Source organism: Triturus cristatus, chromosome 5_1 (assembly GCF_964204655.1).
Source record: "Triturus cristatus chromosome 5_1, aTriCri1.1, whole genome shotgun sequence".
Taxonomy (NCBI): domain Eukaryota; kingdom Metazoa; phylum Chordata; class Amphibia; order Caudata; family Salamandridae; genus Triturus; species Triturus cristatus.
Genome location: NC_140587.1, coordinates 462667950 through 462685376, shown reverse-complemented (window position 1 = coordinate 462685376; position 17427 = coordinate 462667950). Strand labels below are relative to the sequence as shown.

Genomic DNA, 17427 nt, shown 5'->3' with positions numbered 1-17427 from the left:
GTAGAGAGTGAGTAGTAGAGAGTGAGTAGTAGCGAGTGAGTAGTAGCGAGTGAGTAGTAGAGAGTGAGTAGTTTAATTTAAAAGGAACACAATAAGGAGGTTTATTTTGCCATAGAAATTATGATTTGTGCGGAAAAAAGAAAATTAGGGCACTTTTTGAGTGACTTCTCAAATCCTCTTCTATTTCATAAAAAAATTCTGAAATGCAGACTGAAACATGCACTTTCAATACCAGCAGCAGACTTACCTGGTGAGCAGTAGCTTTACTACAGTGATCTAACAAGCAACTAGAGTGCTAACATTCCGAATTTATGGCAAATGTGTGACACATCTGAATGCCTTCTTGATGGAATGAAAGTAAAAAACCTGAAAGTATTTCCTACTGAGGAGACTGTTGTAAATGAGGAAATTAGGAAACTTCAAAACAAATAAGTCTCCCAAGATGGCCACCAGAGACAAAAGAGCCCAAATGTAGCACAAATATCACTGAGATGTAGCCCAAGTATAGCCCAATGACAGTATGTCCCAGAGTGTTTTAAAGAACAACTAGAGCGCTAACAGTCTTACTTATGCTAAAAGTATGGCACACCTGAAGCCATCTTGATTGGAATAAAGTGGTAACACTTAAAACATTTAATTTGCAAAGGAACAAAATGAGGGGGTTCATTTTGCCATAGAAATTATGATTAGTACTGCAGAAAGAAAAATTAGGGCACATTTTGACTTCTCAAATCCTCTTCTATTTCATTAAAAAGTTCTGACATGCAGACTGAAACATGCACCTTGAATACCAGCAGCAGACTTCCCTGGTGAGCAGTAGCTTTACTACAGTGATCTAATGAGGAACTAGAGTGCTACCATTCAGAATTTATGGCAAATGTGTCACATCTGAATGCCTTCTTGATGGAACCAAAGTAAACAAGCATTGAAAATGCAATAGGTCTCGCCCTCGTTTAAGTTAAAGCAATTCTGTTTGTAATTAGGTGGCTTTTTAGCTTCGCTTTTATTAGTGTTTTTCAAAATGTCATGTACATAACATGCATAAATGTATATGTATGCATGCATTTATATTTGTATTTATATAGATATGCAGATTATATATATGTTTATATATATATATATATATATATATATATACACACATACATATATATAAATGCATATATGTGCATATGTGTGCGTGTAGAGAGGTAGAGAGGTAGAGGTAGAGAGTAGTAGAGAGAGAGGTGTAGAGAGGTAGAGAGTAGAGAATGAGTAATAGAGAGTAGAGAGAGTGTAGCAGAGTGAGTAGTAGAGAGTGAGTAGTAGAGAGTAGTAGAGAGTGAGTAGTAGAGAATGAGTAGTAGAGTGAGTAGAGAGAGAGTAGTAGAGAGTGAGTAGTAGAGAGTAGAGTGAGTAGTAGAGTAGAGTGAGTAGTAGAGAGTGAGTAGTAGAGTGAGTAGTAGAGAGTGAGTAGTAGAGAGTGAGTAGTAGAGAGTGAGTAGTAGAGAGTGAGTAGTAGAGAGAGAGTAGTAGAGAGTGAGTAGTAGAGAGAGTAGTAGAGAGTGAGTAGTAGAGTAGTATAGAGTGAGTAGTAGAGAGTGATTAGTAGAGAGTAGTGGAGTAGTAGAGAGTGAGTAGTAGAGAGTAGTAGTAGTAGGGAGTAGTAGAGAGTGAGTAGTAGAGAGTGAGTAGTAGAGAGTGAGTAGTAGAGAGTGAGTAGTAGAGAGTGAGTAGTAGAGAGTGAGTAGTAGAGAGTGAGTAGTAGAGAGTGAGTAGTAGAGAGTGAGTAGTAGAGAGAGAGTAGTAGAGAGAGAGTAGTAGAGAGTGAGTAGTAGAGAGTGAGTAGTAGAGTGTAGTGGAGTAGTAGAGAGTGATTAGTAGAGAGTAGTGGAGTAGTAGAGAGTGAGTAGTAGAGAGTAGTAGTAGTAGTAGGGAGTAGTAGTAGTAGTAGGGAGTAGTAGAGAGTGAGTAGTAGAGAGTGAGTAGTAGAGTGAGTAGTAGAGAGTGAGTAGTAGAGAGTGAGTAGTAGAGAGTGAGTAGTAGAGTGAGTAGTAGAGAGAGAGTAGTAGAGTAGTAGAGAGTAGTAGAGTAGTAGAGAGTGAGTAGTAGAGAGTGAGTAGTAGAGAGTGAGTAGTAGAGAGTGAGTGGTAGAGAGTGAGTGGTAGAGAGTGAGTGGTAGAGAGTGAGTGGTAGAGAGTGAGTAGTAGAGTGAGTAGTAGAGTGAGTAGTAGAGAGTGAGTAGTAGAGAGTGAGTAGTAGAGAGTCAGTAGTAGAGAGTGAGTAGTAGAGAGTGAGTAGGGAGTAATAGAGAGTAGTAGAGAGTAGTAGAGCGTGAGTAGTAGAGAGTAGTAGAGAGAGAGTAGTAGAGAGTGAGTAGTTTAATTTAAAAGGAACACAATAAGGAGGTTCATTTTGCCATAGAAATTATGATTTGTGTGGAAAAAAGAAAATTAGGGCACTTTTTGAGTGACTTCTCAAATCCTCTTCTATTTCATAAAAAAATTCTGACATGCAGACTGAAACATGCACTTTCAATACCAGCAGCAGACTTCCCTGGTGAGCAGTAGCTTTACTACAGTGATCTAATAAGCAACTAGAGTGCTAACATTCCGAATTTATGGCAAATGTGTGACACATCTGAATGCCTTCTTGATGGAATGAAAGTAAAAAACCTGAAAGTATTTCCTACTGAGGAGACTGTTGTAAATGAGGAAATTAGGAAACTTCAAAACAAATAAGTCTCCCAAGATGGCCACCAGAGACAAAAGAGCCCAAATGTAGCACAAATATCACCGAGATGTAGCCCAAGTATAGCCCAATGACAGTATGTCCCAGAGTGTTTTAAAGAACAACTAGAGCGCTAACAGTCTTACTTATGCTAAAAGTATGGCACACCTGATGCCATCTTGATTGGAATAAAGTGGTAACACTTAAAACATTTAATTTGCAAAGGAACAAAATGAGGGGGTTCATTTTGCCATAGAAATTATGATTAGTGCTGCAGAAAGAAAGATTAGGGCACATTTTGACTTCTCAAATCGTCTTCCATTTCATTAAAAAATTCTGACATGTAGACTGAAACATGCACTTTAAATACCAGCAGCAGACTTCCCTGGTGAGCAGTAGCTTTACTACAGTGATCTAATGAGCAACTAGAGTGCTACCATTCAGAATTTATGGAAAATGTGAGACACATCTGAATGCCTTCTTGATGGAATCAAAGTAAACAAGCATTGAAAATGCAGTAGGTCTCGCCCTCGTTTAAGTTAAAGCAATTCTGTTTGTAATTAGGTGGCTTTTTAGCTTTGCTTGTATTAGTTTTTCGAACTTTCATGTACATACCATGTTAGCATGCATTTATATTTATATAGATATGCAGATTATATTTATATGTTGATATATGTGTGTGTGTGTATATATATATATATATATATATATATACACATACATATATATAAATGCATATATATCCATATATATATGTGCATATGTGTGCATGTACAGAGAGGTAGAGGTGTAGAGGTAGAGAGTGGTAGAGAGAGGTAGAGAGTAGAGAGTGAGTAATAGAGTAGAGAGTGAGTAGTAGAGAGTAGTAGATAAAGTATCAGAGTGAGTAGTGGAGAGTAGTAGAGTGAGTATTAGAGAGTGAGTATTAGAGAGTGAGTAGTAGAGTGTAGTATAGAGTGCGTAGTAGAGAGTAGTAGAGAGTGAGTAGTAGAGAGTAGCAGAGAGAGTGAGTAGTAGAGAGTGAGTAGTAGAGAGTGAGTAGTAGAGAGTGAGTAGTAGAGAGTGAGTAGTAGAGAGTGAGTAGTAGAGAGTGAGTAGTAGAGAGTGAGTAGTAGAGAGTGAGTAGTAGAGAGTACTAGAGAGCGAGTAGCAGAGAGCAAGTAGAGAGTGTGTAGTAGAGAGTGTGTAGTAGAGAGTGTGTAGTAGAGAGTGTGTAGTAGAGAGTGAGTAGTAGAGAGTGAGTAGTAGAGAGTGAGTAGTAGAGAGTGAGTAGTAGAGAGTGAGTAGTAGAGAGTGAGTAGTAGAGAGTGAGTAGTAGAGAGAGAGTAGTAGAGAGTGAGAAGTAGGGAGAGTAGTAGAGTAGTAGAGAGTAGTTGAGAGCGAGTATTAGAGAATGAGTAGTGGAGAGTGAGCAGTAGAGAGTAGTAGTGAGTGAGTAGTAGTGAGTGAGTAGTAGTGAGTGAGTAGTAGAGAGAGAGTAGTAGAGAGTGAGTGGTAGAGAGCAGCAGAGAGTAGTAGAGATTGAGTAGTAGAGATTGAGTAGTAGAGATTGAGTAGTAGAGAGTAGCAGAGAGTGTAGCAGAGAGTGAGTAGTTGAGAGTAGTAGAGAGTAGTAGAGAGTGAGTAGTAGAGAGTGAGTGGTAGAAAGTAGTAGAGAGTGAGTAGTAGAGCGTGAGTAGTAGAGAGTGAATAGTAGAGAGTAGTAGAGTGAATAGTAGAGAGTAGTAGAGAGTGAGTAGTAGAGAGAGTAGTAGTAGACAGTGAGTAGTAGAAAGTAGTAGCGAGTGAGTAGTAGCGAGTGAGTAGTAGCGAGTGAGTAGTAGCGAGTGAGTAGTAGCGAGTGAGTAGTAGCGAGTGAGTAGTAGCGAGTGAGTAGTAGCGAGTGAGTAGTAGAGAGTGAATAGTAGAGTAGTAGAGAGTGAGTAGTTGAGAGAGAGTAGTAGAGAGTAGAGTGAGTAGTAGAGAGTGAGTAGTAGAGAGAGAGTAGTAGAGAATAGTAGAGTCAGTAGTAGAGTAGTAGAGAGTAGTCAGTCAGTGTCAGTCAGTCAGTCAACCAGTGTCAGTCAATCAGTGTCAGTCAGTGTCAGTCAGTCAGTGTCAGCTAGAGCAGCTCTGCTGACCTGGTTCTCTGGCTCTACAGCAGGTCTGCCAACCTGGTTCTCTGGCTCTAGAGCAGCTCTTCTGACCTAGTTCTTATGCTACAGAGCAGCTCTGCTGATCTAGTTCTCTGGCTCTACAACAGCTCTGCTGACCTGGTTCTCTGGCTCTAAAGCAGCTCCGCTGACCCAGTTCTATGGCTCTGAAGCAGTTCTGCTGACATGGTTCTCTGGCTCTAGAGCAGCTCTGCTGACCTGGTTCTCTCCATCTAAAGAAGCTCTACTGACTTGGTTTCTCTGGCTCTGCAGCAGCTCTGCAGACCTGGTTCTCTTTCTCTAGAGCAGCTCTGTTGACCTGGTTCTTAGGCTCTATAGCAGCTCTACTGACCTGGTTCTCTGGCTCTAAAGCAGCTCTGCTGACCTGGTTCTATGGCTCTAAAGCAGCTCTGCTGATTTGGTTCTCTGGCTCTAGAGTAGCTCTGCTGACCTGGTTCTCTAGCTCTAAAGCAGCTCTGCTAACCTGGTTCTCTGGCTCTAAAGCAGCTCTGCTGGCCTGGTTCTCTGGCTCTAAAGCAGCTCTGCTGACCTGGTTCTCTCCCTCTAAAGCAGCTCTGCTGACCTGGTTTCTCTGGCTCTACAGCAGCTCTGCTGACCTGGTTCTCTGGCTCTAGAGCAGCTCTGCTGACCTAGTTCTTAGGCTCTAGAGCAGCTCTGCTGACCTGTTTCTCTGGCTCTACAGCAGCTCTGCTGACCTGGTTTTCTGCACTCACGATGCACGCACCCGACTTCGCGAAAATATATTTAAAAATAATATAAGTTTATTATAAGTACAAATATATTATTTTGATGAATATCTTACATAATCTCTTGCCTTAATATGTATATTAAAGACACATACATATCATTTTGGAACATAAATTTTCTTTGCGGGAGTCGTGCACCCAGCACGTATATGATGTCACGCGGGACCCGCAACCGCGCAAACATCTCGTACCGTAATTCGCATGTGTCGCGAATGCGCGGGAGCAGGAGTCGCAGACTGGTCGCATACCAATCGCACATATCATGTGATATTAAATGTATATGAGGTAACTGAAAAACACGCAGCCGTCGCACACCATACGCGGATCCTTCATGACTTTTCTAAAATGGCAGCTAGAATGCGCGCACCAACCGTGATGTGTACACTTTGAGTGCGCGACGCCGAAAAAAATTGGAATTTTTTTAAAAAGAAAATATAAATATATTAAAATGAAAACAAGAAAATGAATCAATATTTCAGTTTTAATTTAAAAAATGTGTTTTTGCAATTTTCTGAAAAATATATAATGAATAAAATATTTATAAATAAACAGTTAAACTGTAGAAAATCAGTACAAAAAAATAGATATAACTACTATCACACTTGAAAGTTAGCATTTAAAAAACCTTTGAAATTCACTGAAAAAAAACAAAGGTTTCAGAGACGTTATAGTTAGAATTTCTAACTATAACGTCTCTGAACCCCATGTTTTTTTTCAGTGAATATATATATAACGCATAATGACGTGCTGTGTTGGTGCTGGCTCTGATTAAACTCTCCTGAAGCACGACTGGTGTCCGTGTGCTTTCTTCTTCGCCTGCCTGGAAGTGGGAGAATGCGCCTGGTGTTTGCATCATTTCGTTGGTAGTGGGTCTGCTACCTTTCCACGGATCCCCTCGACGTCTGTTGGCCGCCACTTTCAGCCCCCCGGTGCACTGTTTTCTTGTTCGGGAATTTGTGACGGCCCCCCGTGTGGACTACATGTCCCAGATTGCCCCTAGTTCCGCTGCCGGGGGATGTCCCTTGTCACACTCCTCGGTGATCCTTCCGAGTAAGGGCAAGAAAGATTCCTGACAGACACGGGTGTCGAGGTAGTGCTTCACCACTTCTGCGGTCCAATCAAGGTCCGGACTGCTAAGAGATATCGCCAGCACAACACAGCCATGTCCAGTAACGCCCAACGGGAACGTGAGGCGGAGGCTGAGGAACTGTTCAGAAACCTTGTCACTGCATCTACAAGACGAGCGGATGAAGGTATGAACGCAGCCACTGACCCTAACCCCGACATGAAAACTTTACTCAAAACACTTGAGAAATGCCAAAGAAGCGAAATGATGGAATGGTGGGAGGAGATTTCGCTTACCAAATACGAAGAGGAAGGTCGGGTGCCACGCGGTTTGAGGATCATGCTAGCACCTAACTTTAATAACATCCATCCAGAAATGCTTGTTGAATGGGCGGACAACAACCTCCGCGCTTCTATGAATGCAGTCAGAATTTTGATTAAATACGCCCGCATTGACCGTGACATACTTTTGAAGAAAATCGAGGAGATCAATGAGCAACTCGACAAACGAAGCGAAACAGAAGAAATTCTCAAACAGAGAAAGGAGATTGATGACAGAATCAAAAAGCAACAAGAAAAAATCAAACTGAGAAAAATACGCAAATTTACACGGGATAAAGAGGAATATGAATTAGGGCAGATTTTTACCTTCGCCCGACGATATGACAATGCCAGAAAAAAATGCTCTGACAAATTGGCTACCACTATACGTGATGCACCAACTTCAAGTGGATATCCTACGTTGGTGGAACTAGACACAGTCGACTCTGCATCCATGACCAGTGGCAGTGAGGGGGAAGAAATGGACCGTAGAGGTTCCAACACTGTGTCTAATATTTTGCAACCCGGAGAAGAGCTGAATTTTTTAGCCGAGGACCGCCGCCAGACCCTGAGGCCGCGGAATCCTCAAGCACCCGCAGGGTCAAACGCAACAAAAAACGGAGTGCCAGAAGAAAGGCCCGCGGCACAAAAAGGCAAAAAAGCACAATGGCGACGACGTTAATCAAATATAACAACAACAATACGATAGTTAATCTTTCCAAAATTGCCCTCACCATTGCAGAAGAGAATATCTTATCCTTGGGTCTCTCTTACTGTGCAGGCAATAACTTTAATTACTGCAAAACTAGAGTTGATATGTTCAGCTTCACAAGAAAACTGAAACTCAAAAAATTCTTTACCATCAAAGGCAGTAACACATCTGATGCCTCTTCTGAAATTACGGCCAGAACCATTGATCATAATCTGGTGGCAGTAGATGCCCAATTGCTCCTCAACCTGGCCGAACTCCACAGTACGGACGACAATTCTTCAAGTAGTCTTAACAATACACGGTCCTCACTGGACAGACTCTCAACTCTCATCAACATCGATCCATGTGCCGGTCTCAGCCCATTTAGAGGAAAATCTAGCTTCATCCCCATGATGCCAAAGGATGCCATTGACATTTTCCAGGAGATGGTCACTAACGACTTGAAAAATCTCTTTCATGCCACCAGTCACAAAAACGCCAAGATCAGTCAACAGGAGATTCAATACAAGAATCTTATTTGTAAACTGAACAACAACCATGATTTAATTATTTGCACGTCCGAAAAGGGAGGCAACGTGGTTATTTGGCCCAGGGATGATTACGTGACAGAAGCCAAAAGGCAGCTTTTGACTGCTATGAAAAAATAAACATGAAGATTTACAACACCTCTAAGGAGTCTTTGAAAAAAATGCTATACTCCTATAAAAGACAGGGACTGATTTCGAGCAAACTTTTTACACAATGAATTCCCCACCATTCCTGCGCTTTACCTCATACCTAAGATACTCAAAGGAGTGAAGACGGTACCAGGTAGACCTATCATCTCTGCCATTGGAAGTCTCAGTGAGAACACAAGCAGGTATGTGGATTATTTCTTACAACCGCTAGTCCAAGTCCTATCCACCTATATTAAAGACACTGGGGATTTTATCAGAAAACTAAATAATATCCAATGGCAGGGTGGGTTTCTTTTGGTGACTCTGGACATCGAGTCACTGTATACGAGTATTGAACATGATACAGGCATCGCTGCAACCAAACATTATTTGGATCTTAGACCTATCAAATACCACAATCACAATGTCATGCTTTTAGAACTGGTCAAGTGGGCCTTGTGTAACAACCATTTTATGTTTGGAAGTGATCTTTCTTCTCAGAAGAGGGGAGTCGCCATGGGAGCTTGCTTCTCCTCCAGCTATGCATGTCTTCATGTTGGCTGGTGGGAGGAGCAGGTTCTTATGGGGACTCACGCTGATGTTTTTAATTCCAAGATTGTTAAATGGTTTAGATATATTGATGACGTTTTTATGGTCTGGAATGGTGACTTTACCAGTGTGGTGGATTTTATCGAGATTTTAAATACCAATGCTTTTAATCTCAAATTTACCTCTCACATTGATACAACTACTGTTGAGTTTTTGGATACTAGAGTTTTGATTGTCGACAACAAGATCGAGACTACTCTTTTCAGAAAACCCACTGCTGGCAATTCCATCTTGCACGCCAGCAGTGCTCATCCTCAACACCTCATAAAAAGTATCCCCTATGGGGAACTCCTCCATATCAAACGCATATGCAGTACGAATGAGGAGAGGGCTAAATGCTCTGAGGAAGCAAAGAGGATATACTGAGAGGACTCTGAGGGACGCTTACAAGAAAGTGCAGTCCATCTCCAGAGACTCACTGCTGAAAGATAAGACCATCAATCCCAGTCCCAATGTGCCCATTCTAGGGTCTGACAGTTCATTCCCTGACACACCACGATTTATCACGACCTACAAAAAGCAACATCACAAAATCAGGGCCATCGTTACCAAAAAGTGGCCAATTTTGCTCACTGATGGTGTTCTGGCACCCACGTTACCCTCTAAACCTATTCTCACTTTTAGAAGGGCTAAAACCATGAAGGGAGTACTCACCAGGTCTAGCACGCAGAGTTCTTCCAGTGGCACATGGCTGAAACCCAAGTACGGATTTTTCAAATGCGCCAGTTGTAGGGCCTGCAGATTTGGACAGAACAAGACTGAATATTCCGTTCCATTTAGCCCTAACACCAGGCAAATTAAGGGTCATTACACCTGCAGGTCTGATTTTGTGATATATGTCCTCAATTGCACATGTGGGTTAAACTACATAGGTAGCACCAAACTACAAGCTCATGTTAGAATTCTCCAACATTTAAGAGCAATCGTTAACAACGATTCCAGCTACCCTGTAGCAAGGCATTTCAAGAAATACCACAACAACGATCTTAGTTGCCTCAAATATTTTGTTATTGACAACATTCCTGCACAACGCAGAGGGGGTAACAGAGAAAAGCTTCTCAGACAGTTCGAAACAAGGTACATCCTTGAGTTCGATAGCAAAGCACCCACAGGGCTCAACAATACTGAAGACCTACACAATTTCATATAAGAACACATAGTTCACTATGGTCTGCACCTTACAGTGCCCCTTCAGATCATGGCAGGCAATCCCCGACATCTTGGGTGGGTGTTCTCTGTTCTTTGTTCTCTGTTACTTATCCGCATTTTTTCTAGCGGTCATGTTGAGACATATATTGCATATGAATATGCTTTCCCTTTATGATGTTTGATATCTGAAACATTGTTTTTTTCTATTGCTGATTCTTGCTCACATTCTCTTTTCTCTTCTCTTCTTTTCTGTTGCGGTCTATTTTTATCTTCGTCAGTTGATGTCCCATGCGATAGGTTCCTTTGACATCTGCCAGCCGTGTCCTATTTGGGATCATCTCGACAGAAGTTTTGTAATCCTTGTTTCTACCAATGTATGAGAAACCAGTCTCCGCTTTTCAGTACATATGTTGCTTGTTTCTATGTACTTCAATATTCTCACATTGATTTCCCCTTTTTTCTATCCCTTTATTTTTCACATTTGCACTCTTTTCAATCTTTTTTTTAGATAGTGTTCTGATGATAGGCGTGGCTGCAATTGATTTTTACGAGATCCTGGGCTTGATAATTATATATATATTTTTATCTATTTTATCTCTTGTCTCTGTGTCAATTTCCAAAGAGTTGTATTTGAACTTATTTATGAACACCTTGCATTTGGCCAATATTGCTGTATATATTCTATACATTTGCTTGCACTCTGTACTGTTATTGCATATTTTGCACAACAATATCATTGCAGTGTGCACTTCTATTTGCGTATTTTGCACACTCAGCAGTTGCACTTTGTTACAGTATGGTCCATGCTCTTTTGCACTTTTTCATGAGTGTGAGAAGTTGGCCTGATGTATGATGTCACTAGTTATAGTGTACACCTTATATCAGTCCAAATACCCTTATGGTGATTGGTTGTAAAGTCAACCTTATAGACCAGCTATCCTAGTGGTAGCATGGACAAGAGCAGTCTTAGGCTAAACTCTGAATGGCATGTGAAGCCAGCTGTGATACCATATATAATCCCTTGAATACTAAATGAAAGGACACCACAACAGATATATATATAAAATAAAGTGTATTTATTCTAAGCAAACCCTCAGCACTCTTTATGAGATTAGAGGTAAGTACAACACAGTCTTATTTATGCATACATTAAGTCACACAGGTAAGTAATACAGTTAGGCCCTAGGGGCCACGCAAACCATATACTAAGTAAGTGGTATAAGAACCACTGTCACGGAAATAGAGTAGGCCTAGGCCTAGGGAATCGCTGGGGCTACACTACACTAGCGTTAGTTAGGAAGTGGGAGGCCCACGGGATTCGTGTGCAGAGTGGAAACACTCACGCGTAATGCGTAAAAGTCAATAGCAATAGTACAGTTTAGAAAATGGTAGATTTAGGACACTTCCGGAGTAGCTAGGAAGTTGAGACTTGAAAACTAGACACTAGGATAGTCACTATCCTGATGAGCACCGGAGTACCCAAGTTACCTAGCCCACAGGCTGCGGGTGCATAGGGGTGAAGATGCGTCGTTTTCGTCGTCGACTCCTATGGATGCCTGAAGAAAGATGCTGACAGGCAGTCAGTTAAGAGTGTCCGGTGGATCCCAAGGCTGGGATCAAGAAGAGAAGAAACCTGCAAGCAGAAGGGACAGAGTCAAGGTCACTAGCCAGTGACCACGTGGAACCAGGAAGGAACCAGGCGATGTCGTGAAGACTTGCAGGTGAAGGTGAAGCTTGTCGCTGCAGCCAGGAGGACCAGGAAGCGTCGAGGACGACCAGGACCAGGAGGCGAGCTGTCCCACGAAGGCTCTTGCTGTCGGCGGCGTCGAAGTTGGACTAGGACTCACCAAGCCTTGGCAAGCGGAACCCACGAAGAACAAAGGACTTGCTTCTGGTGCAGACCAGGAAGGTCTGGGGTGCTTCTTCCTTGCAGAGAAGCGGGAGCCAGTCTGGAGGAGCCAAACCAGCGCAGAAGATTTCAGGGTGCGTCGTCACAGAGGCCACTAGCCAGCGGGCAAGCAACCGGACAGACGCGGCAAGCAGGAAAATGCTGAAGGGCCCCACGCAGGACTCGTGGAGTGTGGGGGGCTGATCTTCGGTGCAGATGGTGCTTGGGGTTGGGGCTTCTCAATCCCCGGTGCACAACTTCGAGGGTACCTCAGAAGCTGCGCTGTAAGTTACTAGCCACTTTTTCCAGGTAGCCGGTCCCACGTCGCTCGTCGCCTCCACGGATCTCAGCTCTGCTGCAGATGTGGATGAGGGTCGGAGAAGTCTGGAAGTCAAGGCTCTGGTCGGGCTCTGCAGTCGGTTCCTCGTAGAACGGTCGCAAAGCAAAGGGTAGTCTCTTGATGGTGCCTGTTTGCACAGGGTAGCCACTCCTTGGCTACAAGGGAGATTCTTCAGTCTTCTTCTTTCGTCGAATGTCGAAGGTCCAGAGTTTCTGTTCAGTTTTGCAGGTTCAGGATAATCTAAAGTCTTGAGGCCCAACTCCCACTCTTATACTAATCTGGGGGGCTGGGATACCTGCTAGGTCACGCCTTATGGGTGGGACCTGGGAGGGGGTGGTTACACCCACTTCCCTTTGTCCAGTTTCGCGCCAGAGCTGGGGCTGGAGTGCCCCAGCGCCGGTTTGAACTGGACTATGCAAGGAACACCTTGTGTGCCCCAGGCATGTCTCATTCCTTTCAGCCCACCCTGCCCCAATACACTAAAGGCTGTCTGGGGAGGTGCTAGCACCTCCCCAAGCAGGAAACCTATTGTCCAGGCCTCCCTGGCGGGGATCACTCCCAGCAGCAGGAGGTCAGACTTGTGTCTGTGGCAGCAGCATCCATTTTGTGATGCTGAGGCTTTGGTTAGAGTTAAACAGCAAAGTAGGATTTTAACATGTCTCTCCCTCTAGAAGGGAGGGATAATATCCTCATCACCAGAAATGGTATGGGGGTATTATTCCAAAGTGTTAGACACCTTACACGACATGTTTTGATAAAGCCAAACCATAGTTACCATAACCGTTTAAGATTCTAAGGTACTTTAAGAGTATATGGTAGGCTATATCATAGAACAGCTATAAGGACATGGTTCCGAAAGCTGCAGACAGGCTCAGCTCATGCTAGAGCACCATCTCACATGTTACCAAGCACTCTGCCTCCAGGATTGTTAAGGCCTGCCATAGGAGTGACTGATAGGTACACATGTGTCTATATATAAGGGTAGATATAGGCATACTATATCTAAGCAAGGGGTGATTACACGACCTTGCCCCAGCTGAGTGATCAGCCAGTTGTGTCTGATTGGAAGGCCAGACCAGGGGTGGCATAATACATGCTGCAGCCCCTGGGAGGCCTAGGGTACACCTATGCCCTGGGTACCTAGGGTACACTGTACAGGGTCCAATAAGGTGATCCTTACCAATTGGGAATGTACCTAGGGTACATGGAGTCCATTTTAAAGAGAGAGCAGACAGCCTGAGACCCTGAATGGCAGGATCTCAGGCCAACTAAGTCGAAAAACCAGCTAGACACTAGGCAAAAAGTTGGGGGAACCATAGTCAGATATCCACCTTCCTACAATGAGTCTATCTCGGCAAGAGATTGATAAATTTCAGCCTATATTAAGGATTTTCGTTATATATTTCTTATGTAGTCATTACAATTGTATTTGCATACTTTGTATAGATACTACTCATCACAGATTTTTTTATATGTCCTTCATCATAACCATCACATGACCTTTGAGTGCTGTGTATATAAGGTTGTTAACAATGGCGCTTACTTTATGTGATCAAGGCCACCTTGTGGCCGAAACGCGTAATGATGTACTGTGTAGGTACTGGCTCTGATTAAACTCTCCTGAAGCCCACTTTACGCAGTTAGTGCCGTGCACGCACGGTGGGCACGCGGTGCGCTGCACGCACCGCGTGCCCACGTTACGCTGGATGGGCCATGTACGCACGATGCGCTTCGCGCACCGACCGCACACGGAGGACATATTATGCGCTTCATTGTGAAAAGTAAACTATTAAATGTTCTTTTGGTTGATATGCCTTGCACAAAAGATGCCCTGCGGGCACCTTTTGCACACGTGGGGGGGAATGTGTGGATATTTTTTTTTAATTATTAATTTTTACCGTACGCGTACGGTAAGCGTAATCTCTGTTTTTTCGAAAAAATGTAGAATTGAATTTTTTGCCTTGGGGGTTCTTTTGGGACCCCTTAATCAAGGATAGGTGGTTAGGAGCTGTCTAACCTGCACCTTTCCATGTTTTCAACCTTTGTTTTTCCTCCCCATCCCAGAGTGCGAGAGAGAAAATGGAGGCCGCCGCTTCCTGGTTTCGACCGATTCGAATGTTTACTAAGATCTAACAGCCAATCAGAATCGCGCTCGCGCACGGCACCGTACGCATACGGTAAGCTTACCGTAAGCGCACGGTAAGCGCACCGTAAGCTGCCACAGATATATATATTGATTTAAATGCTATTTTCTCAGGAACTACTGAACAGATTTACACCAGACCTACAAAAGGCACTTCCTTGACCTGGAGACTACCTCTCTGCCAAATTTCAAGTAACTCTGTTCAGCCGTTCGGGCTGTAGCTGTGTCTAAAGGTCCTATGGAAAAATGCATGGGAAAAACGCGTTTTGGGACCCCCCTTTTTTCTCAGCCCCCGCTTGACGAATCCCCCCGAGACTTTCAGGGTAGGAGCGGAGCGTAGCACCCCATTAGTTTTGAAAATTTCGCGAGGATTCGTAGACCGGCGCCAAAGTTATTCCAAATAGAATGTTGCGGATTTCCTATGGAAACAGGGCCCTAACTATAACTACCTACTGGTGACCGCCAGTAGGTAATATATATATATATATATATATATATATATGTGTGTATATATATATATATATATATATACACACACGCACAAACATGTACTATATATACATATATTCATATAGGCATTTCTTATTTCCCGGAAGCTAGAACAATGAGATTGCTCAAACAAAGCAGATGTTGTTCAGTAAAGAATTGTCCTGTAGTTTTCCTGTTTAACAAATGGGTGTTACAGCAGCAGCCAGTAACACCAATGGGTACATGCTGTGCCCCCAGCTATGCTGATTTGCTTATTGGTTGGTGAGAGTAGCAGGTGCTCCAGGAAGAATGCAACAAAGATTGGTCACAGCATGTGATGGACCTATTTGTCATTTGGAAAGGGTCAGTAAAAAGCGTGCACAACTTTGTAAGGAATATTAATGTCAGTAACTTGAATATATACATTATGAATACTATAAGAAGTACAGAAGTATTTTTTTTTTTATTTTACAGTTTACATAGGAGACAGAAATATCCAGTCCAAGGCATATAGAAAGCCCACTACAGGAAACACCATTCTGCATGCAAGCAATTTCCATCCTGAGAGATTAAAACGGAATATACTTTATAGGGAGCATTTGCATACGATGACAAAGTGAGATAGAAAAGCAAATTTTGGTACAAGCAGAGTTGGTGAAGAAATCCAGCAAAGAGGGTACCCACCAGGCCTGGGCATAGTTCATGGAGTTTTGCTACGCGGAACTCCGTGAAGTTACAAAAAAACTCAGCGAAGTTCCGCGAGTGGCGGAGTGCAGTGCAAACTGCAGTTTGTGCTGGTATTCCTGTTGCTCGGGTAGAATTTCTACCCGAGTGGCAGCTCATGATCGCAAACTTGCTGTTCGTGCTCCTGAACTTAGTTTGTGATAACGAGCGGGGAAAAAAACTCTTCTGCACATCGCGAAATGGAGTTTTCTGCACTCTACGCTTAGTAAGGAGTGCAGAAAACTCCGCAAACGGAGTGAAGTTTACCGCCCAGGCCTAGTACTCACAACATGTAGTGAAAGATGCCAGGTATAGAGCTAATCAGAAAAATGAGAGAGAAACTGTTTAAAAGGAGGAGATGGGATAAATGCACAGCACACTACACAAGGTTCATTACCACACTTTGCAGTGAAGACAGCCAACTAAGAAGAATAATGTGGCAACATTGGCATTTGGTGAAGAATGAACCCATGATTGGCTGAGTGGTTCCCAGGAGTCCAGGGATATAATACAGAATGGCATGGTCAATGAAGTACGTCTAGTAAGGTGCAGCCCAGAGGTGTTTGTAAGATGGAACTGGGTTGACTGAAGTATTATTTTTTTTTTTTAAATGGAGGAAATGTAAAGCCTGTCAGTATGTTACCAACAGAACTAAGTTTTACTCTCCACTGTGTAAAAAATCCAATTCTAGGTGCATATAACAACAGAACAGACTATTATGTATGCATATTTACATGCCCTAGTGCCCTGTTATATGTGGGTAGTACTATTTATCGAGTTCACAAGTGGATACTACAACATGTTAGGGCAATAAAGAATAAAGACTGGACATACCCAGTCGCACTTCATTTTTAGGAAGGTCATGCTAGCAATGACAGGATGCTACAATATTTTCAGATTGATTCAAAAAAGAAAGCGACAGAGTGCACACCAAATTTCTTCGTTTTCATCGACTTTTTTACCATATTGAGCTTGTTCGCGTGCAAAGCCCAGAATCGTGTTCTGCCTTGACCACGTGATTGTGAAAAACAATAAACAAAATGGGGCAACATCTCACTCCATTGCCAGGCGCACAGCGATAATGAATGCATAACAATGATGCTGCAAGTTGATCCAAGTCTGTTCACAATTTATTCAAGTTTTGTCAAGAAGGTGTAGTCATAATTTCCAAGTTTTCTTCATGGTTTTCAGATTGATGCCATACCTAGGCAGTACAGAGGGGGGATAGAGAAAAAGAGTTGTGCATGCTAAAGTCGAAGTATATCATATAGCTTGATAGCAAGACCCCGATGGACTCAACATGGACAAAGATTTGCACACTCATTTGTTACGTGGTTCCCTCAGTAGCAGGGATTTCATGTTGCGATGGGTATCAATATAATGATTAGATTGGTACAGAAGACACAAGAAAAGGACAAGGGAAAGAAACCATTTCCAACTTAGGAATATGTGCCTTGGGTTATATAGGGGGGCATATGTGCATTTGAATGACATTACTCTCTGTCTGACATTTTGTTGAATGTAATAATGTGATTAATTGTACATTTTTATTGTGCATTCATTTTTGTTTTGAGATATGAACGATGATTGAATGTAATATGTTTTCCATGTTTATGAATTTGGTAATCAAATGTACATGTATAAACAGAGGCAACTAAGGCATTCTTTGTGTGTGAACAAGGCTGTTTGTGCAGCTGAAAAATGTGACAGGAGCCTGCAAATAAATTTAACACTGATGCAGCTTG

The 17427-nt window shown here is 42.7% G+C and overlaps 1 protein-coding gene across 9 annotated transcripts in view; it reads left to right on the top strand.

The window, feature by feature from the left end:
- Positions 1-17427, top strand: part of SLC26A7 (solute carrier family 26 member 7) — a 566650-nt gene that overhangs the window by 372694 nt on the left and 176529 nt on the right. The gene's annotated exons all lie outside the window — the stretch shown is intronic.